This window comes from Chionomys nivalis, chromosome 1, assembly GCF_950005125.1.
Source record: "Chionomys nivalis chromosome 1, mChiNiv1.1, whole genome shotgun sequence".
Lineage (NCBI taxonomy): Eukaryota > Metazoa > Chordata > Mammalia > Rodentia > Cricetidae > Chionomys > Chionomys nivalis.
This window is the reverse complement of record NC_080086.1, coordinates 36,459,792-36,484,108: the sequence shown is the minus strand read 5'-3', so window position 1 is coordinate 36,484,108 and position 24,317 is coordinate 36,459,792. Positions and strand designations below refer to the sequence as shown.

Sequence of the window (24,317 nt, the reverse complement as noted above, 5' to 3'; positions counted from 1 at the left end):
ACCTGGGCCGAGGGGACACGCCTGCTGCATACACCTGTGCCGAGGGGACACACCTGCTGCATACAGCTGTGCTGAGGGGTCACGCCTGCTGCATCATTTGAGTCTCGTGGTGATATTGCGTATGTACCCACTATTATGCCTCTCTCTCTCTCTCTCCAGTTTATAGGACAGGAAGTGGAGTCACAGAGACCCAAAATAAGTGTCGCAAGTGACTCGAGGGTGTCAGCATGGAAGGCGGTCTGGCTTTCTGCCCATTCACACACAATTTAGCAGACTTCTGGAGGGCCTGCTATGGGAAGCCAGGGACTGTCCCCTGGGTCCCTTGTTAGCATCCACTGAACTCACCCATCCCTTCAGCCTCCCTCTGGTCTAAGGCTACAACTTCACAGTTTTCACCCCTAACACTGGGCATTTCCAGCTGACCAGCTGCCTTCCCAGGATCCCTAGGATACTGGAGGCACAAGAGCCAACCTCTCATACCTGATCCAGAGATGATGAGCAATCATGCTTGGGGTCCCCTCTGAGTTCCAGGCCTCCCAACACACGCTCCCACTCCGGTCTCTTGGTATCAACAATCCAGTTGTCTGTAGCCTGTGGCTATACCCTTCGAGGAAGTCCAGCAGGCACAGCAGGCAGTGCCCCTGACACCTAAGTCTTCTCTTTCTGGTTTAGGAACCGGCAAGAAGGGGGAAGCTAGGCTGGTAAGGGGCGGGGAGCATGGCTGGGCACCGGAGGCTGGGGACTGGCCTCTTCCATTCCCTGACAAAGCAGGGGACTCTGCCAAAAGCAGTGTGAATGGTAGACATGGCTGGGCTTCCTCCACGGCCCCCTGATCCTATCAGCAGCAGCGTGGCTGAAGGCCAGCTACCTGGAAGTTCCTTTCTTCTGAGGACAGCCTGTACAGCTGCCCAGTGAAGATCTGCATTGGGAACTGGAGGGAGGCTGATCAGCAGGACGACAGCTGCCCTGCCCAAGGAGACTTCTGACTGATGGCCATGTGGCTGGGAGAGGTTAGTGGAGGCCAGCCTATGAGGGGGCCTGGCTCAGGCAGCCAGGATGTGCCTCCTCCAGGAAGCCTTTCTGGGCTTAGGGGAAAAAAATGTAACAGGTCCTGGCAGCCATCCGTCTCTTGGCCCAGACACTTCTTGCTTGTTCCATGAGAACTCACCCGGCCACTCTGGTTTATCAAGAACAAAAAGAAAACATCATTGTTCCCCAGGGAGGGTCTTGTCCAACTTTCCAGCATCCCAAGGAAGCAGCCCCTTTCCATGAGAGTAAGTTCCCAGGTGCCCGTCACCCCCTGCTCTGCATAGATGCTGTTTTAAACACTTCGCGTCTCACTAACTCACCCCTGATGATTTGTATCTCTCATTTTCCTTGCCCTTAGTTGTTAAAATTATGACTGAAACTGAGACCACACGAACCCTTTCCGGATGAAGGCTGTCAGCCTCCGGAGAGCGAGGGATGGCGCCCCCAGGGGTGACTGGAGGCTCTGCAGTGCTGGGGGCATGTATCACCTGCTCTTCCACACCATGATCCAGTGTGGGGGGGCACATCTCTATCTCTGCCCTGGGCTGCTCTGAAGATGTGCTGCACGGTGTGGGGCTTCTAGCAGCAGACACTGTGTATGACAGTTGCGTAATTTAATGTGCCCAACAGACTCTGAATCTTTAAAATTGCATTTATTTATTTAGGTGTGTGTGTGTGTGTGTATGTGTGTGTGTGTGTAGTGTATGTGTGTGTATGTGTGTGTATGTGTGTATGTGTGTGTATGTGTGTGTGTATATGTGTATGTGTGTGTGTATGTGTGTGTATGTGTGTGTGTATGTGTGTATGTGTGTGTATGTGTGTGTATGTGTGTGTGTATGTGTGTATGTGTGTATGTGTGTGTGTGTGTATGTGTATGTATGTGTGTGTGTATGTGTGTGTGTGTGTGTGTGTGTAGGGTGAGCTGGTGCAGCCATGGCAAGGGCAGCAGTAGGATGCGGGAGGCGCATGGACTGTGGTCTGTACATCAACCTGTGATGCTGTCAGTCTGCGTATTAGTCAACCAGAGCGGAGAGGCCTCGCGGTCTGGGTCACCCAGCAGAGCCAGATCCGAGCTTCACATTTATGCTTTCTCTACTACCTGGCATGCCCACCCTACTTCTCATGTGTTTTCCTGTCTCCACCTCTTCCTGGCTCAGAATATTCAAGAGATAGGGGTTAGGCATGAACCTCACCCCTCTGCGCCTGCGGTTGGGCCTCACCTATGAGAAGAGTGGCAGACGTAGAGGATTCTGGGTGCGGGCAGGAGAGAGTTGCTCAGTGAGCCTTTCTTCCCGCTGTGACTGTTCTTTGTTAACAGAAGGGACCTAAAGCCTCAGAGTCTAGAACCAACTGAACAGGGAGCTGGGATTGAAGGCGCTTGGTGAGGCATAGGAGTCTGTATGACTGGCCCCTGGGCAAGAGGATATGGACATCTCCCAGGCCCGGAGTGGAGCAAGTGCCCTGATCACATGCAAGCTTAAGTGGCATTGCTCTGCCGCAGCCTCTTTGGATGGTGGATAGAAAAGGTTGCCCCTAGAGTCAGGATTAGCTGGCTGAACCCATGTGAATCCTCTTCCTTGTTGGCAGGGAGGGAAGGAAGGACCAGGGAGAGGAGAGTCCCTACAGGATGCTGAGCTCTGCTCACAGCTCTGTACAGACACCCTCGTTTGGGAGATAGGAGCCAGGTCTGTTTGGCCACTGAGAAACTGGCGTTGGGGAAGGGCCAATATTCACCAGGACGCTTGGTTCTGAATTTGATTTTAGAATTCTGGAACCGCTCCTAACTTGGCCTAGTGTACCCTGACCAGTTCACAGGGTCGGTGACTCCTGGTGCTGGCATCAGATTGCTGGTGCAGAGGGTTGGTGACTCCCAGGCTGGCATCAGACGGGAATACACGGACAGAGAGCACTCAGCTGGAGCACTTGGGAACCACTAGGATTGGGATTGGGATAACATTCCACCCCTGTCCCCAGGCCCTAAGAGGCCAGGAGAGGGTAAACAGTAAGGAACTGACAAGAACATAGGGGTCTACCACCTATTCCAGCTCAGCTGGGCAACACGCTTGGGGTCTCTGTGTAACTTTCACTTCTTGTGGGTATGCTCAGTGGACATTAACATCAGGGGCAGGTTGAGTCCTCAAGGCTGTCAGGGCACTCAGAAAGAGCACGCACCCTTCAGGAGGTCAGGACAGGAAGTGACTCCCTCACTCTATGAGGACCCTGGTGGCATGGCATTCCCGCCCACATTCCTACCTGGGACTGCCCCACAGATGGAGCTCCTGGCTTATGCCATCTTGGCGTCTAGGGGCCAGTTGTGCTAAGAAAAAAGAGCCTCAAATCCTCCCATTTTTCAGGGGCCCAGATGGACCCAGTGAGGCCAGGAGTTAGTGGGACAGCACCTGGGAGCCAAAGGATAGGAGTCTTGAGAGGAACATTCTCATCTCAGAAAATGATGGAAATGCTGTTTGATTAATTGAGATTCCCAAAGTCATAAATGAATTCATGGCCACTGGTGATCAACTCCACACAGTAGAATGCAGTTGGGGACTAAATTGTGTCTTTCTAACACCCATGTTGGAGTTCTAAACCTCAGGATCTATGGATGTGACCTCATTTGGACATAGGGTCTTAACAGAGTTAACAGAGTTAAAATGAGGCCATAAGGTGGCCCTGGCAGGATGAGACTGAGCATTCTCATAAGATGGGACCTTTGGACACAGACACAGGCGCATAGTGGAAGAAGAGGTGATGGAGGTCAGAGGACAACTTTGTGGAGTCAGTTCTTTCCTTCTGCCTCATGGGTTCTGGGATTGAACTCAGGTCACCAGGGTTGCTTCCCAAGCATTTTACCTGCTGAGCCATCTCACTGGCCCCAGGACTTTTTTTTTTTTTTTTTAAATTGAACCTCTACCGAACAGATTCAGACTTTCCTCTTCTTATTCCTGAACTATGAAATGACTATTACATGGTGCCAATGTTACATTATTCTTTGAAAGTCAGAGAGAAATGGCTTAAGTGTGTGGGAAAATGCAGTTGGGCTATGAGCCAATGTCGCACCATGTTATATTAGGGACTGGAACACCCACCGGTCCCTTGTGGATACCAAGGGACAATGCATTGTCGCTATTTTAAGGAGAACCGAATCCTTTCTATTTTATTTTTGACACAAGGTAGCCCAGGGTGGCCTCCTGAATATCAGGATTATGGCTGTGGGCCTCCACACCTGGCTAACGCGTGCTCAGGACTACAGCTGTGGGCCTCTAAACCTTGCTAACACACACTTGAATCTGGTTTAGACCCCTCATGGTTGTCACTTGGTTGTTGAGTCATCGCAAGCATCTTTGATTTCTGCTCCTACTTTTCTGCTAATTTTGAGCATATTGCATTTTAAGAATCATTCTGCATGATCAGTTTAATATACTGTTCGGTTGTAGAAGATCTGTCAATTAAACATTTTTATGTGAAAGAAGACACCTGTGGTTTCTACCATGACCAGCTGTGGTGGTTCTAGTACTATTCCTACACAGGCTTAGACGGTTCAGCTCTCCAACTCTCTCTCTCTCTGGATGTTCATCTTGGCAAGGGTGGGGTTTGTGGCTCCCATATCAGGGGGACATTGCTCTTTTTGGGCAGCTTTAGTGTAGGATGTAGGATCCTTCTAGGGCTGCTGGAGGGTCTACCTTTGCAGGGAAGGACTCCTCTGCTCTGGTCCTGGGAAGTGAGGAGGCTCACAGGAGGATGGATACCCCCCCTACTTCCCCAGTCTCCAGGGCTTCTGAGGTGGGGGAGCTCTGGAGCCTCCTGGAACATGATTCTGAGCGTTTAGGCCATGCCTGTCCCAGGGCACCAAGAATCCTGGCTAGACCGGTGAAGGTCTTAACCGAGACTTGGACTAGGCCGGACTGATAGTTCCTAACTGCACTCCAAACCTAGACTCGCTCCTACTGCCACCTATGAGCACATTGGAAACCATCACCTCCTCCCTCTGTGGGTGACCCATCAGTGGCTATCTGACCTCTTTTCTCACCCACGCCTACACCCGAAATTGCTGGGTTTAGATGCCTGTGTATCTGTTCTGACTTCTCAGTTGCCTGGTCTTTAAACAAATACGTGAGCAATTACAGAATATATTTGGAAATAATCTGGTTAGTCCCCAAGTGCTTGAATGAGAAACCAGATTTCAAGAGGGTGATGCTGAGGACAAGAGAGAGGGCACACAAGAGATGGCCACTCTGACAGGAAGTTCGGGGGTGGTGACTGGTCTCAGCAGAGGATGCCGTCATGGAGCAGAAGTTTGGTCTGAGGCCAGAGGATGAGCAACTTCAGCTCTGGGTGCACAGGGCACAAACCTCAAGGTTTATACATTATACATGGATGCAATAAAGCAAAAGCAGGGGCCCAAAGGAATGCTTGCAGAGCACAGAAGAGACACTGTCATTCCCAGGGAACCCTCAAAGAGCTTTGCCTTGTGGTACCCTGAGCCCAGAGTGGGCTGTCTCTCTAATGAGCATTGATTAGACACATGGCATGACCATACACTCAACATGTGTAGACCGAGTACCTGGTGTGTCCTAGCCACTCTGACTGCCACAAGATGCCCCTGCTGTCTCCACATTACAAATAAAGAAGCCAAGACCCAGAGAAGCAACCTCAGTTGCCGAACCAATGCTTTGAACCCAGATCCGAGTCCAGGTCCCACACATGCCAAGACCACCTAACTGGATGGCACTGTCTCCTCGCAGCTCTCAGCACCTGTTGCAGCAAGCCTGCCTGAACCCCACCTCTACGGCACCATGTTAGCCCAACTGGTAGCAAAGGAGGCGGGGCAGCTGTCTGTGCTACCGAGGCAGAGGGAGTGTTGGATCTGCATGGATCACCAGCACCAGGAATGGCAAGAACAGACTCAGGACTGAGACCAGGTTAGTTGTGTGACAGTCACGAAGCCGATCTACACTTGCTACTACACCCCTATTCAATACCAAAGAGATTCTGGGCATTACAGCCAATACGCGTGTCCCCAACCAGGTGGCAGAGGAAGGTGGTTGCTTCCAAACATACTTCATTCCTGCGTAGTGAACCCTCCATTAGCACCCTTTACCAACACAGGTGCACGCACACATGCATGCACACATGCACAGCCATAACGTCTTTCTTCTCGCACCCCACCATAAAAAAGGCCCCGGTCTTCAACTTACCCGTCCACGTCTTCTAGTCACATCAGGGGTGCCAGAAGTTGTACAATGGGGCCCATGTCTTGCTGGCTCTGGGGACTGTGTGACGAAGTTCAATTCTGGAAAGGGGTTAAAATGGTCATGGTTAGAATTGGGTGACCAGTGTTGGGTGGGGATGGAGGTGGAGGCTCCAGGTTCCAAGCTCATTACAGGGAAGTAAGCAGACCAGTTGGCAGTGATTGAGGGATGTCTCCCTGTCTCTCCCTATCTGTGGCTGGCATGGGCTGTGAGGGGATGCTTTGGAGAGGAGGGAGAGAGAGAGAGAGAGAGAGAGAGAGAGAGAGAGAGAGAGAGAGAGAGAGAGAAAAGAGGAGGGGAGAGGAGAGAGAGACAGAAAAAGCCCTTCCCTGCATAAGAAGCCAACTTTTCCCAGTGTCTGCTTCTCCATCCATCCACACACCCATCATCGTATCTATCCATTTATTTGCTTTTTATTTTGAGGTATTCATCACTTCAGAGTTGGCAAAGAAATACACAGAGAGGCCTTGTGCCCCTGCCCCTAGCCACACCTGAAGGTCACATCTTGCATAACCAAGGCTTGCCATCAGAACCAGGTGAGTAACCTTAGACCCCTCTTAAGGTTCATTCTCATGGCGGCAGCAGCACACATGCACATACATGTGGATCCATGTCATCAACATCACAGTTAAGACACAACCCAGCTCCACAACACAGGTCTCCTGGACTCTGCCTTTACAGTCACCCCATTCCCTTCCTGCTGCACCCTGCCCTCTGGCTGTAGAATACTATCCTTCAGTGACATGAGAGACATGAAGTCAGGCGCGAGGTAAACTTTCTGAAACTACCTTTCTTGTCTCATTCAGGATAATCCTCTGGAGTCTGATCTTGATTTTTATTTTCCGTATGCATTTTGTGTGTGACGTGTGTGTGTGTGCATGTCTGTGCAGAGACCAGAGAAGGATATCTAATTCTATTACTTTTTATCTTATTCCCTCGACAGAGTCTCTCACTGAGTCCGGAGCTGGGCTGGCAGGCCCAGCGTTCGTTCTGTTTCACCTTCCTCAGGGCTGAGTTACAGGTATGCATGTAACCATGCTTGGTTTCTATATGGGTACAGGGGATTTGAACTCAGGTCCTCATGCTTGCACACTAAGCACTGTGCCCACTTAGCCAACCCTCTCCCTTGCTCTGTGGTGTAGGCTTTACATAGTTTGGTGGCGGACTGTGGATGGATGTGCCCCAGTTCAGCCACTTAGTGATTAGGGCTATCCGGGTTATCATTGCACATTGGAGAAATCATTACAAATAACTGCTACGAAAAGCTGTGCAAGGTGTTTTGTGTGCAGGGCAACACGCATTTCCTTTTATTTGTGATAAACGTTCCGAAGTACGACTGGTGAGTCAGATGGTGGAGGTGCAGTTTTGAATGCAATCCCTCACCCATCCTACGGTGACTGTACTATGTTGCACTCCCATGTGGATGTCTGAGTGACCCTGTCTCCCTGCAATCTTATCGGTGCCATCATTTTCCATGCCAGCCACTCCGACACACTACGCTGCCATCAGCTGTGGTTTCCATGTGCATTTGCCCAGTGGCCAGCCGTGTTGGGCACCGTCTCGTGCACACTCTGCTGACTGGACATCATCAGAGAAGTGGCTCCAGGTATTTTGTTCAGGATCTAATTGACCTGTTTGATTTTTAAAAAGAATACATTTATCTTATGTGTTGAGTTCCCTGTGCAGGTCACGGGCAACCTGAGAGAGGCAACTGGATCTTGGAGATCAAATTCAGGTCCCTCAGGCTGGACACCTTTCCCTGCTGAGACATCTCACTGCTCTGATTTTTTAACTTTGAAGTTCTGCGTTTACACTAGTCGTCGATACTTTGTCACCCGATCACAGATGCCATTTCTCTCCCACTGCTTCCAGTAGTGTCTAAACTTCATTTTCCGTTTTCAATAGCTTATGTGTTTCTTAGAGTGGATTGCTTTGGGTTCATACTACTCAAGATTTGTTGAGATTCTTGGCTCTTCAGGTGTGTGTGTGTGTGTGTGTGTGTGTGTGTACACAATTGGGTGCATTTTCAGCCATAATTTGTTCAAATACTTTGCAGGAGCCTTGTCAATTGTCCCAGAGGGCCCTAAGGCTCTGTTGACATTTTTTCCTTACATTTCTCTTTGTTATTTAAATCAGGTACTTCCCATCATTCTATATTCCAGTTTAATGGTTCTTTCTTCAATTCTTTCTAGTCTGCTATAAAGCACACCCACTGAGGGTTTTTGTTTGTCTTTTTCAGGAGTACTTTTCAGTTCTAAAATTTCCATTTGATTTCTATTCTTTTCTGATAATTTAAAAGTTTGACTCCAGTGGCCAGAGCAGTTCCCTGAACTGTTTATACTGGCTACTGTGAAATCCATGTTAGCTGCTTCTGGTATCTCTGCCATCTGGGTTGGCATTTGTCAATGGCCCTTTTCCACCAAGCCAGACTTCTTCCTGGTGCTTCTGATATGAACGATTTTCCCTGGAAATCTATCATGTCATGAGACTCATTCAAACCTTCCGTTTCAGATGACTTTTTCTGCTGTAGTCCAGCAGATGCAGGGGAATGCCTGCTTGCTAATTTCACACAGGGGACCACATCCACCTTTTCCAGTCAGTTCCTACTGGTGGGGGGTCCTTGCTGTTGGTGAGTGGTGTTAGGGATCCCTCTAGTTGGAAAGTTTGGAGTCCTTACAGAGTACTGTAGAGATATTTTATTTGTATTTTAATAAATAAAGCTTGCCTGAAATTCAGAGAGTAAAACAGCCTTACTGATCAGCCTTAGAGACTGGGCAGTGGTGACACACGCCTTTAATCCCAGTAGCCATACCACAGAAACCAGGTAGTAGTGGTGCACACCTTTAATCCTAGCACTAGAGAGGGATATAAAATGGGAAGAGACAGCTCTCAGACACAGTCTCATTTTGAGATTCCTGGAGGCAGGATTCCCATTTCAGAATGAGGTAGAGGTAAGAGCCAGTGACTGGCTGTTTTGCTTTTCTGACTTTCAGGTTGAACCCCAATTTCTGTCTCTGGGGTTTTATTTGGGGGAACTGCAGAGGGAGGGGTATAGTGTTGTTTCCCTCCACCTGTTCCCTGCCTTCTCTGACACCACTCCAAGTGTGTGTGTGGCAGGGGCAGGGCTATGTTGGCCTTCTTCATTATAGCCCACTGATGGTGGAGGTCCCACTCTCTACTCCATATTTCTTGGTGATTGGCTGAGTGCAGAGCAGCCAGTGTCTGGAGTATTTGTTTGAGCTTTCTTTGCATTCTCTAAGGCGAGCGGATTGTTGGTTGTGACCATTGTCAAGGCCCTACTGCTAGCTTCTTCAATTCTCACTCTGGGATAAATTTCACCATGGAAAGACCCAGAGTTTCCACTGTGGAATCTTGGGGTCTCATCCATTCCTGGCCAGCAGGTGCTCCCCCCAGTTCTCCTAGCTGTTCTGAATGATGGGGCCTTCAGCTATCCTTAGTGAGAGGAATGTGAATAGTGACTCCACTCTAGCCTGGAAGTAGAAGCATTTAAATAGGGGCTTCCATCTGCCTAAAGCTTTCTAGAATTTTCTTCATGTTCCTTGTGTGCATGCATGCATGTGCATGTGTGTATGCACGCCTCTGTGTGTGTGTGTGTGTGTGTGTGTGCATGCACATACATGTATTTCCACTCCAACCCAGACTGACCTATAATTCTCTATGAAGTAGAGGCTGGACTTGAACTCACGGCAGTCCATCTGTCTCAGTGCTGGGATTACAGGCATGTGTCATCACACTCCAGCTCATCTTAACACTGTCAATCAAATTTTATGCTCGGGTATCCTGCCGATGAGTATCTTCATGAGCTCCCAGTTTTCCACCTGCTCAGGAAGGGTCTTCTTTTCAGTCAGGAGACAGGAACCTGGGGCCTCTAAGGCGTTTTTATTCAAGGCTATTGACATGATGCTTGGTGACTTGGAGCAAACTCACAAAGCCGTAGACTTGGTGAATACTAGAAACCCAGACTGGAATCATTTTCAGGATCTCAAGGTCCACCCCTGCTAGGTCTCTGTAGGGAACATGGGAATGGGAAGTGCTGATCTCACAAATGGCGCGAATCAGGAAGTGTATGCTCCCAATGCCTTTCTGCGCTGGCAGCTACTGCTTCACTGAGCATGCCCTTCAGCATGGGCACCCATGCCTGCTTTCCTCCCCTCCACAGCTCTGAGTGGCAGAAGTGCCCACATTTCTAGGGTTCTGCACCTGAGGTCTGCTCCACATCCTCTCTGTAGTTTTTTCCTAAGTCCATGCGCTGCTTAGCCTCCCTTGTCAGCTTGACTAGCCTTAGGATCACCCAGGGACACCACTCCGGGGTGTCTGGAAGGCTTTCCCATAAAGGGTTAGTGGAGGAAACAGCATGTCCTGCCCTGAATGTGGGCAGCACCGTCCCACAGGCTGGGGTCCAGACATCTCTCTGCTTCCTGACTGCGGGTGCCATGTGACCAGCTGTCACTGTTGCTGTCATACCCACCATCCCCTCCCCATTGACTGTGAACCTAAACTACGAGCTGGAGTGTAACCTTCCGTCACCAGCTGCCCTTGTTGGGCATTTCATCACAGTGGTGTGGTTGTTGATTCTCAGAGGGTATGATCGTGTCCTGGGAGAGCTCCCAAAGCCTTTTGGAGGTCTCAGACAAAGCAATTCCCAGAGTGACTGTCTTGGTTAGGGTTTCTAGTGCTGTGAAGGAACGCCATAACTAAAAAGTAAGTTGGGCAGGAAAAGGGTTTATTTGGCTTACACTTCCACATTGCTGTTCATCATTGAAGGAAGTCAAGACAGGAAATCAAACAGGGCAGGATTCTGGAAGCAGGAACTGATGCAGAGGCCATGGAGGGGGCTGCTTACTGGCTTGCTCAGCCTGCTTTCTTTGGGAAACTTTGGGAAAACTTGTACCTGCCACTGTGAGCATGACAGCCCCCAGTCCCGAGATGTTTTTCATAAGAGGTCAGTGGTCGGACAACAGGCATGATTTTTTTTAAAATTGATCTTACATGATAAAATGTACAAACACTTGAGAGAATACAACTCAATGAACAAGGGTGTGCTGTCACAAAACTGGGCACGGGCAAAGGAGTCATCAGGTAGTGAGTCACCTGGTGAGATGGCTCAGTGGGTAAAGACATGGTGCTGAGCCTGGTGTCCTGGGTTTGACCCCTGGAGCCTATGTAAAGGTGGAAGGAGAGAACCTATTTCACAAAGTTGTCCTTTAATTTCCACATATGTGCCATGGCTCATAAGCCCACATACCACACTCACATGGGGCATGTGCTCATTAACACATCCTTAGAAAAAAAGGATCCATGAAGAGGTAAGACAAATGGGTGGGGTGATTCATAGTAGCCTCTAACTCCAGTTGTAGGGGATACAAAGCTCTTTTCTAGCTTCTGTGGTATTGCACTCATGTGCGTAAGCCCACACATAGATACACATGTATACATACAATGAAAAGTAGAAGAGAAATCCTTAAAGCCCATGTCCACTGGAAAACCTGAAACCCAAAATGTTCTCTAAATGCAAACTACTGTTATGCTTCCCCAAAAACTTTTAGGTTTTGAGTTTCTAACGGTCATATTGAGGTGCTCAGCCAGAAAAGGCTATGTGCATTCCAAAGCCAGAAGGCTCTGACCTTGGAATATGTCTGGTCCCACGACCTTGGAGAAGGGATGCTCGGTGCGTATGATGGCCTCAGCTCCTTCACTGTGCCTTTCTTTGATATGCTGTCTCCTGGGCAGGGGGCTGAATCATGTCTCTCCCAAACACAGTGTTTGTCTGAGCACAAACACCAAGACCTCAGAACATGCTTATATTTAAAAAATGTTTTTGTTTTTAAAAAATACTTACTTTTATCTTTATTTGTGTTTGAGTGTCTGATGAGTGATGTGAGCCTGTGAGAAACAGCACAACATAGGAGGCCAGCGCTCACCCTCTACAGTGTCTTTGAGGCAGGGTCTCTGTCTCTGCTGTTGTACTGTATCCTGGACAGCGAGCCTACTCTCCTATCTTCATTCACATCCCACCTCACCATAGGAATGCTGGGACCACGGGAACACACACTGCTTCCCGAACTCCAGGCATTGAGCAAAGGTACATACCAGAGATTCTTATGCTCTGGGCATCAACCCCACGCAGTCAGGCCTATAGGAGTAGCACCATTACCTGCTGAGTGATTTTTCTGGCCCCTGGTCTGATAGCTGAGCCATGGTCTCACCATGTAGCTAAGGCTAGCCTTGAACTCACCACCTTCCTACCTAAACTGGCTGAGATTACAGGCATGTGCATGCAGTGGGTGCAACAATGCTCCTAAAGAGGTAAGTGTGTATGATGAGGGGCAAGCTAAGGCAAAAAAGGTAAAAATGGAATTAAATATGATTTCAGTTTATAAGACTCCAACTAGAATATTATTGTGTGCACTGTCTAGAAAGGAGACATGATGATTAAAAAAAAATGGGATTCCTTCATATGCCAACACTGGCAAGATGAAGGTTTTGGTTCTACAATAATGCTTCGATTCCCCTGTACTCTGTAGTAAACGTAGCACCTAGGGAAACACATTCGCACACAGTACCTTTGTTCTGGGGGACCAGATATACAGCCCTTGCCCTGTGAATGGGGCTCTCTTCCATGCTCGCATCCTATTCGCCATAAAATGCCTTGGAGTTGAGGTTCGGGGTCCAGGAGGAGGACGCCGCCCCCCCCTCCCCTATCCTGCCCCAGATCATGCTCCCCTGGGATCTTCCCCCTCCAAGCTCCTCTGGCTAGACTGAGACCCCATGTGAAAGCAAGGAGCTGGCTGAGTCTCAAGTTCCTGCCTAGTGACTATCAGCCATCAGCCTGGCCACCTGCTGGGCCCACTTGGGCACAGTAACTTATGTACCTTGGACAGCTCCAGTCCACAGGCCTAGGGACCTTCCCTTTTCAGAAAGCGTTCTCTCAAAGCCCTCAGGGCACCTGCTTCTTCTCCCTGAAACCCAGGTTGATCATGTCAAAATTCTACTAATGGCCTGCCTGCCCTAGTCTATGAGTGGGGAGACTGAGCACCTCCAGAAGGTCGCATATCCCACAATGCACAGAGAGACTTAAGGCAGGACTGAAGCCGAGGTTGTGGGCTTGCTGGCCTGAGCCCCAGACCCACTGCCCCCATCTGTGAGCTCCATCCTTTTCTGAAACATCCCCACTTGAGTTGAAAATAGCCCCTGAGCCATCTGCTGCACACCAACTCAGAGGCGGAAGCGGCGCCTGCTGTGGGGCTTGAACACCCCAGCACTCTTCATGGCTGGGGCTGGCTGATCGACACGTGGGAGAGGAGAGAGGCTAAGGCTTGGTGGTGGGGGCTGAGCACCCTGGGCACAGCTCTCAGAACAGATGTTAGAAAACAGCAGATGTTGGGAACCCACAGCTTTGGATCCAGGAAATGACTGCTTCCAGGCCTTGGGCAAGACGTCATTTTCCCACTAGAAGATGGAGATGCCTCTGAGTCCTTTCAGATCTGCTGAGGTCACACTGTACGGCTGTGTGTCATGGGGGTAGAGGAGCTGTCTGGACATCCCTGGGAACTTTGGGTTTGACAATAGCTTACAGGAAAGAAAGAAGTCATAAGACCTGGCTGTCATGAGGTCACCCCACTCCCAGCATCCCACCAATACTAAGGAGAACACCATTCCACTATCAGTGAGACCTGGAGATTTACATCTTCTTAAGCATTCTTGGGCATGCTATTTCCTCCATTTTACAGATAAGGAAGCCTCAGAGAGGAAACGCAAGTGGTCTGTGGCCACACAGCTGGCCCAGGTCTGTGCCCCCAATCAACTGTTTCACAAAATTTCTGAATGCTTTGTTCAAGGAAGCTACAGACATGGACTTTGCATGAAGCCCCCTATAAGGCAAAACCATCTTGGGCCAAAGCTGAAGGAGAATCAGCCCAGGAAACACATTTGGGTGAGGCATTTGTAGAGCATGTTACTGACACTATGAAAGAACCTCTGGGCACCTCGGCAGGATGGCTGGGAAAGCTGGTATCCTTTGTGTGTGTCTCACTTCTGCTTTAAAGGGAGGCCAGACTCAGAGCTACAGAAGTCATGTGTCCTGGGGCCAATGGCTCCTTTCTATAAAATGTTGGGATTGAAAAAGGCAGCTCCTGTTGTCCTCAGTGTTCCAGCTCTGTCCTATCTGCCCAGAGGGACCAAACAAGGTGGGTACCCAGGACCCCACTCCTTAGGCTCAGCTGTATTCCAGTTCCTGGCACTTTGCAGGTGGTAAGGGGACTCCAAAGAGCTGGTTCCGTGGGTGCCCCTTCTGCATCGCACGTGGGGTGCTGGGCAAGGACTCCGTGGGGCACTGAACATCAAGTACTTAACACACACTAAGGACAGTTCTCTAAGACAGTGCAGCTTATGGAGGTGATCCAGTCACTAAAGTGCTGGCCATGCAAGTATGAGGACCAGAGTTTGGTCCCTAGAACCCACATTTTAAAAAAGCCTGTCATGGCAACATGTACCTGTAATGTTGGTAGGTCAGTGCTAAAGATGCGGGGACAGGAGAAGCCTAGAGCCTGCTGACCTATCTGAATCAGCAAATTCCAAACTCAGCAAGAGACCCTGTCTCAAAAATAAAGATGGAGATTGAGGAAGATATCTGACAGCCAGGAGATGGTGGTGCACACCTTTAATCCCAGCACTCGGGGGGCAGAGGCAGGCAGATCTCTATAAGTTTGAGACCAGCCTGGTCTACAAGAGCTAGTTCCAGGACAGGGTCCAAAGCCACAGAGAAACCCTGTCTAGAAAAACCAAAAAAAAAAAAAAAAAGGATAAAAGGATAGACAAAAGGAAAGACACTTGACACCAACACACCTGGCTTACATATACACGCGCGCACGGGCACACACACACACCTTAGAGCAGCATGGAGCTGTGACAGAAATCAGAGATGTATGTGACCGCAGAGTGGCAGGCAGGGTTCACTGCATACCCACATCTCCATCTCTCCTAGCAGGTACCACTCCCCAGCCCATCTCTCTACCAGTAGTGGGTGGTGTTGGGAGCTGGTACATAAATGGTTTAGTTTCCTTGCCTTGGATGGGAATACCATAAGCTTTGTGCTTATACTAGTGCTTATTCTATTGCTGTGTCTAGAGACACCATGACCACAGCAACTCTTTAAAGGAAACCATTTAATTGTGATGGTTTGCTTATAGTTCAGAGGTTTAATCACGGCTGGACATGGCAGCATGCAGGTACACATGGTGCTGGGGAGGTAGCTGAGTTCTACTTTGTGTACAGGCAGCAGGAAGTGGCCTGTCTCACTGGGTGTGGCTTGAGCATATACGAGGCCTCAAAGCCCACCTCCACAGTGACACCCTTCCTCCAACGAGGCCACATCTCCTAATAGTGCCAAGCCCTTTGGGGGTCATTTTCTTTCAAACCAGCACAAGAAGCTCTCACTGTCTTCTAGTGTGGCAAGTTCCAACTGGCCACAGGGGTAAGTAATTGCTTGGTAACACCTTTGTTCCTGTCTGGCCTCACTTCTTCTCCCCTTCCAGCCTTCCTTGGCCTTGCCTAATGTCAAGATTGGTTTCTACAAAAAACAGGCTGAAGATAAGACCAAAACTGGCTTCTGAGAGAGCTTGGCCTGAGACAAGGAAGCATTCAGACTGTTCTCTTAGTAATCAGAAGTGGCTAATGACCAGAAGGCTGGATTTGAATCCAGTCCCACTTCACCTCAGAGGCCTTGCTTCAATCCTTACACACAATAGGAAGTAAGAACTAAGGGCAAATGAGAGGACTTCGGAGCAGTGATCATGAAGGAATGCTAACCAGTCCACCCTCTCATTCATTCATTCATTCATTCATTCATTTAGCCAAAGGCTTTTTAAAAGTTCTATTTTCATTTTTAATTATGTGTATTTGTTATGTGTATTTGTGTCTGTGTCTGCATGGGGGTATGTGCATCTGAGTACAGGTACCCATGGAGGCTAAAAAAGTGTGTCTAGACTTCTCCTGTGGATCACCTAAGTGTAGGATCCATCAGTACTTTCTGAGAAGCCGTTGGGAAGAGTTAACAGACTCACACATGCATATGTATGCGACCTACACCACATGTGACCTGAGTGACCTACATCATGGCAAATACAGGGCTGGGCATGAGAGACTGACAAGCGGGGGCGAAGTTGGCATGTTTAGCATGTCATATTGCTTAGGCCAGAGGTAAATGACTGTGGGGTGCAGAGCAATTAAAATTTATGTTCCATTTTCCTCCCTCTCTTTCCCCCTCCTTTCTTTCCTCCCTACTCCCTTTTTGCTATGCCCTATGCAGCACCCCTAGGATATATGGGTGACGTAGATTTTGCTCTTGGAGCCTGAGAATGACGGATCAGTATGGAGAACCAAGTCCAGCTCGGAGGGAAGGCCCACAGCAGCAGCCGATCCTGCTCAGCGATCTGAAACCGAGAGAGCTTTGTGGTTCCAACAGGGGACGTCACCAGCTCAAGGCACAGCCTGGCTTTTCCAAAGCTGAGTCAAGCAAACCTATAGTCCAGTAAGAAAATGGTCAGGCTGCACATTTTATATGTGCTGCTTTTTCTTTTCTTCTTCTTCCCCCTCCCCCCCCCCGGCAGCTTTTTGAGATAGGTTTCTCTACAACTTTGGAGCCTGTCCTGGAACTAGCTCTTGTAGACCAGGCTGCCCTTGAACTCACAGAGATCTGCCTGTCTCTGCCTCCTGAGTGCTGGGATTAAAGTTGTGCACCACCACTGCCTGGCTTAAATGTGTTTCTAATATCCTGCTTTGGTGTCACAGAGTTAAAAGTCCCTAGACCTTGATGACAATCACACCCTAAGAGAAGTCTTGGGAAGTCAGCTGGAGGGAGTCTTATGATTGGCCAGTCACAGGAAACAGAGGCTTAGAAGACTGGACAGAGACCAGAGAGCAGAGACTAATAAGAGGGAAAATATGTCTGCTACAATTGAAGCCATGAGACACGCTTATATCTGAAGCCTGCACTGAGCCACACAGCAGATATGTGGGTGCACATCTTGCTGAGCAATCAAAACTATGTTGAACATAAAATATTTCACTTTACTGTGGAATAAATGTTTTCAGTGTTCCCCCGAGGCGAAATTAACTTTTTTTTCTTCTATTTTTTTTTCTGTTTAACACAGAAACAAGCAGGACCCTAAATTTATAGACCATTTCCCCTTTCAGAAAGTACATTTTTCTCCATACAGCACTCTGTTCAGAAAGATCCGGTGTGTTCTGAGGCATGCAGGTGTCTTATCTTTCGAGGCCGAGCACCTGCCCCTTCTGGAACACGCTCTTCCATTTCCATGGAATGCAGCAAGAACACGGCTCTGAGAAAGACCAACTTCACAAGACACACATTCAGACGTGGCATGTCCCTCTCAGGCTCCTCGGCTACCTAGTTGCTAGCATCATATGCTCCTCTGCTCACAGAAAGAGTCACCATCACCCCCAGATCTACAGTTGTAGAAGAGGTCTCTACAGCAGGAAGCCACATTGGTCAGGTCACTCTGCCATCACATTCACAGCTCCTTAGGAGACAGACACAGACGCCGCAAGGCCTAGGGCTGACAAGATGCTCCAGGGAAGCTGGCTTGTTGGTAGGACATGGCAGGCCCACTGTCCCTTGGCTGATGGGTACAGCCTGCCCAGGCATGACAGGGCTTCACAGGCTGCCCCTCTCTATCCTCCTTTGCTAATCATGCGAACTTCACACTCGCACCCAAAAGACGGTGGAGCTTTGCCATTCCCTGCACACAGTTACTCTGGACCCTGATTCTGATTCTTGAGCCATGGATTGAGTGACAATACTTGGAGAAGGGCAGCGAGTGACTGGGGAAAGACAGAACACTTGGCAAGGCAGGTGGCTTGGTTCCAGTGTGACCGGTCATTGGTGCACACATGTGACAGCTTTGGCACACACAGCATATGCAGTAGAGAAATGGTGTGGGAGAATTGTCTGTATTATATCAATTATGTTTTAAATAAACACTGATTAGCCAATAGCCAGGCAGGAAGTATAGGTGGGACAACCAGACAGGAAGTAGAGGCGGGTCAATGAGAACAGAATTCTGGGAAGAAGGAAGCCCATTCCTCCGCAGAAGAAGCAAGATGTGACTGCCTCGCTGAAAAAGGTACCGAGCCATGTGGCTAGCATTGACAAGAATAATGGGCTAATATAAGTTATAAGAGTTAAAAAGAAGCCCGAGCTAATGAGCCAATTAGTTTATAGTTAATGTAGACCTGTGTGTGATTTCTTTGGGACTTAACGACTGCAGGAACCAGGCAGGACAGAAAACCTCAGTCAACAAATGGAACCCTGACAACAGAGAAAGCTCAGCATCAACCTTCCTAAAAACTGCTGTGTCTTTCTCCTTGATCCTGAGTCCCAGGGCTTCATTTCCCTGGAGAGCAATTCAGTTTCATGTAAAGACATTTTCCCAGGGTGGTGAGGTAGTTCAGCAGCTAAAGGCACGTGCTGCCAAGCCAGAAGACCCAAGCTCCATCCCTTGGATGCACATCGTGGAAGGAGATGAACCCATCCCTGCGAGTTGTCCTCTGAATGCACAAAGTGGCATGTGAACACCCCACCCTCAGGAATGCACACAGATACTGAATCAAACAATCAAATATAAGATCTTGCAATAAACACACTTTCCCGCTCAACACTAATAAACTTAGAAATAAACTTCTCTTTATTTAAAAATTTTCTTTCTTATTAGTGTGTGTGTGCCATGGTGCACACATGGAGGCCAGAGGACAACTTGTAGGCGTCAGTTCTCCCTCCCACTGTGTAGGTCCTGGCGATTAAACTTAGGTCATAGGCTTGGTGGCACACGCCTTTACCTACTGAGCCATCTCTTTAGTCCTCTTTTCTGTTTCAGACATGAGAATTCAGACCTGCCACCAGTCATTAGCCAAGAGCTACTGGTGGCTATTTTATTCAAGAAAAGAATCAAATGTAACAAACTTACTTATTCTGTTTTTTTTTTTTTTTTGTTTTGTTTTTTTGTTTCTTTTGTTTTTGTTTCAATTTCCCAAAGTGCCTGGGCTGGCCAGTGGAGAGCGGAAGTGCAGAACTACCCTTGGGGTAGCAGGGTCATGACACCCCAAACATGCCTTATTTTCCTCACCTGTTCAAATATGCTTCTAACCTCTGCCCGAGCTGCTGGGAGCAGAAGCCGAGGTCTGGCCAGGCCAGATGCCTGAGGCCCTGGGCGAAAGGAGGTTGTTAACATGCATTGCTTTTTAACAATGGTAAAGGTTACATAAGAAAATGTAGCTGTGCCTATTGCAGCCTGGGTCCCAGCTTTTCTGCAGAAGTGATTTTGAACAATGTCAGAAGTTGCGTAAGGCCCCTCCCGGCACCTGCCATGGCCTGGGTTCTGGCTTTCTGGGAGTGTGCCTGCAGCGGCAGCTCTGCAGCAGAGGAAGGAACACCCTTCCCACAGTCCGCCTCGGTGCCAGTGCCGGGTGACTCAGCTCATGGCAGGGGCGTGGGTGGAAACCACTTAGGTGGCACCAGGGGATCTGACAGCTTCGTCCCATAAGAATGGGTGAGGGGGACTCTGCTCCCCGCTGTATGGTGATCCGGGCTCGGGGAAACAGCTTCACCAGTTGAGCTCCTCAAAGCATTGTGGCTAGATGCCAAGCTAGGGGAAGGTGGCTCTCCTAGTTTGCTTTCTATGATGTGATAAACACCACGACCAAAAGCAGCTTGGGGAGGAGAGGGTTCATAGCATGGTGTAACATACAGCATCATGATGGGAAGTCAGGGCAGGGTTTCGGGGCAGGAATTGAAGCCGAGACCATAGAGGAATGCTGCTTACAGGTCTGTTCCCTTTGGCTTGCTCAGCTCCTTTCTAATACCATCCAGGACCACCTGTCCAGGTGTGGTACCACCCAGGACAAAGTCGTCCTTATCACACCAATCATTAGTCAAGAAGATGTTGCACAGATGTGCCTACAGGCCAATATAATAGAATCGCTTTCCCGATTCAGACTCCATTTGCCCAGATAACTCTAACTTGTGTCAAGCTGGGAAAGCAACAACAGCAACAGCAACAACAAGAACTAACCAGAATAGGGGTCTTACTGGGTTTTTCACTAAAGCAGATTCTGCTCAAACTGAGGGGCCTCCTGTCTTTTTCTTCCTACAGTCAGATCCCAACACCAACACTTACAGAGCCTTCTGCCCATCTAGGTCTGCTGATGTGTGCAGACTATGGACAGGGTTCTGAGTATGCCAGCCTAGCCTCAAACCCATATACAATCAAGGATGGCCTTGAACCACTGATCCTCCTGCTTCTGACACCCAAATAATCCTGAGATGATAGACAGGCTTGGAACATACTATACTAATTAGTGTGGTGCTGGGAATAAATCCCCGGGCTTTTAGTAAGCTAGGTAAATCTGTACCAGCTAAGCCACGCCCCCAACCCAGTCTCAAGTCATAACCCCAGCCCAATCCAGAAGAGCCCAGAGCATTGCTTCTCTGTTTGGCTTCACTCCATCCTTAGAACCGTCCGGAGTTAGCCCATTTCACACATGGAGAGGCTGAGGTTGGGGTTGCCAAGGCTACTCAGTAGAGCTGGGGTCTCAGCCCAGAGGTCATGTCTGGATGTGGAGACTCAGGAGGTTGCCGGGGTCACGCACAGCTTGAGACTGAGGTGCTAGTGGTGGAGAACTGTTTAAAGGACGTCCTGTGTGCAGCCTCTCTCCTTCGCAGATGGGCGTGTGAAACCAACATCAGCACAGTATTCAAGCTCACAAGAGATGAAGAAGGAAGTGGAGGCCGAACTGGCTTCCAAAACCACAGCTCTCTAGGTCCTGCTGACCTTCAGCTCCCTTCTGTGCAATGGGGACATATTAAAATCTCACCCTCAGATGACGTCAGGGTTAAATGAGGTAACACAAGGGAAGTGTTTTAGAGACTGCAAAATGCCACCAGCATACTGAGGAGTATTATTACAGACTAAAATAGCCTGGTGGGGACGAGCAGGGGAGGTTCTGGATTCCATCCTAGACGTCTGCAGAGTGCTTAGGCACTTTCTTTCCAGAACGCGAAGCTTCAGAAAGCAAGGACCAGGCCTGGCGTGCCTCAGTTTCCTCAGCGTCTAGCTCCAGGTTTGACCTAGAGAAGGTCTCCCAAAATATTTGGGTTGATTATTTTAGATTAATTTAGGACCAAGAAAGGGGATGGAGGGAAGAATAATGGGACCAAGGGCTGGCAGTGCCTTCGGGGATGGGTGATTCTCTCACTGGGGAGCCTTGAGAATGGTAAGGACACTTTTAAGGGTCTTGATAAATGGGGGTCACATAGTTACACTACTTAGTGCTCCTTATGCCTGATATCCACTGAGTGGGGGAAACTGAGGCCCTGAGAGGTGTTCAGAGCTGGGCAAGCCTTGGGTTCCTTTCTCTGCTCAGGAAAAAGGAACTGCAATCTAAGTGGGTGTGGCTTCTTGAAAATGCCCTGGAGAAGGAATTGGGCATTTATCAAGATAAGGGGAAACTTTCCGTTGGGTAAATATCAACACTTCTGGGCCGGTTACTAAGGGCTTGAGCGGTTGCTAGGCTGCCAGCTGACCTCATGAAGGGCCATTGTTTGGTGTTCAATAAGCAGCCTTGAGTGACATTCCCCAGTTCCCAAATCCCAGGGGCCCCTGGGGTTCTGTGAAAAGAAGCAAGAGATTATAACTTAGCAGAACAGTTGGTTGACAGAACTATGCTCGTTTCTGGGGTACTGTGGGAGTGGGGTATAGTTTCTCAGAGCAAAGCACATGAAGATTTGAGTGCCAGCGAGAGGGTAAGCACCATGGCCATTGGTGACAGAAGTGAGTGCCCTGGGAATAAAGAATTCATCTCAAGTCCAGCACCTGGCCTTTGGTAAGCCCCTTGTCAACTCATCACTTTCAAAGTGGCCAGAAGAGGTGACTGGTGGCTATGATGACCTCATTTCACAGTGAGGGATGCTGAGGTCCACCTGGACCAGCTTGCCCAAGGCCTCAACACAGTTTTGATTTCTGGGTGTAGTAGGCGGAAGTGAAGCTGCCCCAAGATGCCCATAGGCAAATCCCACAGCCAGGAACCCACAACACTCAATCAGAGCTAATTTCCAATGACAGGGAGATAGATGAGGTCATAGAGTCTATACAGTAGAAACAGAGAAAGGGATGCTCAGTTTAGGTTTTGAGTGGCCCAAGCCCATGTGTTAGAGGCTTGGTCCCTGGGGAGGAGGCACTATTGGGTAGTAGTGAGAATTTAAGAGATGAGAATATATGGGAAGCCTTAGGTCAATGGGGGTGCACCCTTGAAAGGGGCCATGGGACCCTGGTCTTATCTTTTCTTTGCTTCTCGCTGAGAGTTGAGCTGTTTTTCTCAGCCATATGCTCCTAATAGGATACACTGAAAGCCCCCTCCAGCCCCAGAGCCCAAGGTAACTCAGTTAAGCTAGACCATCTGAGACTGAGAGCCAAACTCTGCTTCCCCCCAGGTGTTTGACTAGCAGATGTAGGTGAGCATGCTCTGAGGAGCTGGCAATGGCTTCTTCTCTCCAGGTTCCACGAGAAGCAGCCCTGTCCTAATGGTAGCTTGCAGTAACTTCTGACCTGGACCCACTGAGGCTGGGCCATGCGGCTTGTGGTCATTTCCTTCAACCTCCACGGGAAATGGATGCACTATGGTCAGAAGTATGTAAACCACCATCTCTCAGCTCCTAGAACTAAAGGAACAGGAGCTTGGGAAGCAGAGTGATTGTCTCGAGGCTGTTAAGCAAGTGGCACAGACTGGGAAAGATTTGTGGGGCTGGGGGAGGTGGCCATCACCGCATCAGGCTGCTAAGATGGACTGCCTGCCTGCAAAGGAAGGGGACCTTGGAGGTCACTTCTCTGTCCATCTTTCCTCACCCAGCCTCATCTGGCCTGGCCCTGACCTGGCTTCTCTCACAGGCTGTGGTAGGTAGAGACCCATTGCACGGCAGGCAGGGGGTCTTCTCTGCTTCACCACCAAGCAGCCCTGAACCATGGACCTACTCTCCTTGAGGAGTGGTGAGGACAGCGTGGGAACATGACCCTGTCTCCCCCTTTCTCTAAGCCAGGCCAGGTCCTACCTTCTGCCACAGCTGCTTCTGCTTCCAAGGGCTTGGTGCCTAGAAAAGCCTTGGCACAGTGGAATGTGCATGGCGAATTCCTGCTGAGGGGCTGCAGGACCCCACTTGCTGTGTGTCACTCCTGCAAAGGTGGCTTTTCAGCCCCCCTGAGTCTGTCTTCTCTAGGCTGTCCAAAGCTGGCTGTGCAGGATATGGATCTGATGTGGAGTTAATATTGATTTTCACCCTTCCTAATGCTGTGACTCTTTAATACAGTTCCCCATGTTGTGGTGACCACCAGCCATAAATGGTGTTACTTCCTAACTGTAATTCTGTAAAGTTCTGTAAAACTGTATTCTGCTACTGTCGTGATGTAATTAATAATGTAAATATTTGTCTAAGATATCATATACCTATAACATTAATATCATTATCAGTATATTAGTATATTATTAATAATAATAAACATAATATAAATATTTCATATACAAGAAATAAGATATGCACCTCTAAAAGGGCTGAAACCCACAGGCTGAAAACTGCTAATCTAGAATGACCTAGCAGACACACCTCTGGGCAAGCCTGTAAGGGTATTTCCAGAGAGATTTAACTGAGGATGGAAGACCCGCCCTGAGTGTGGGGTACACCAAGCCATGGGCTGAGGAGAAAGTGAGCTGAGCACCAACATTTATCTCCCCACTTCCCGGCTACAGATGTGATGTGACCAGCCGGCCCCTGCTCCTGCCATCACGCCTTCCCGCCATGGGGGACTGTATCCTGGAACTCTGAGTCATAGTAGACCCTTCCCTGAGTTACTTTCTCCGGGTATTTTACTGCAGCCACAAGACAAGAAACTAACAGAGACATGGGGTGACGGAGCTGTATGGGAACAATCAGCATGGCCTCTGTGTTAGAGGAAG

The 24,317-nt window shown here is 49.1% G+C and overlaps 1 protein-coding gene across 7 annotated transcripts in view; it reads right to left on the bottom strand.

Annotated features, from left to right (window-relative positions):
- The window catches only part of Atp2b2 (ATPase plasma membrane Ca2+ transporting 2), a 327,316-nt gene that overhangs the window by 179,667 nt on the left and 123,332 nt on the right, over positions 1 to 24,317 (bottom strand). For all 7 annotated transcript variants that reach the window (XM_057792733.1, XM_057792742.1, XM_057792682.1 and 4 more), the window contains exon 3: positions 6,225 to 6,319. The gene's annotated coding sequence lies outside the window, so the exon portion shown is untranslated. The remainder of the gene's footprint in view (positions 1 to 6,224; positions 6,320 to 24,317) is intronic.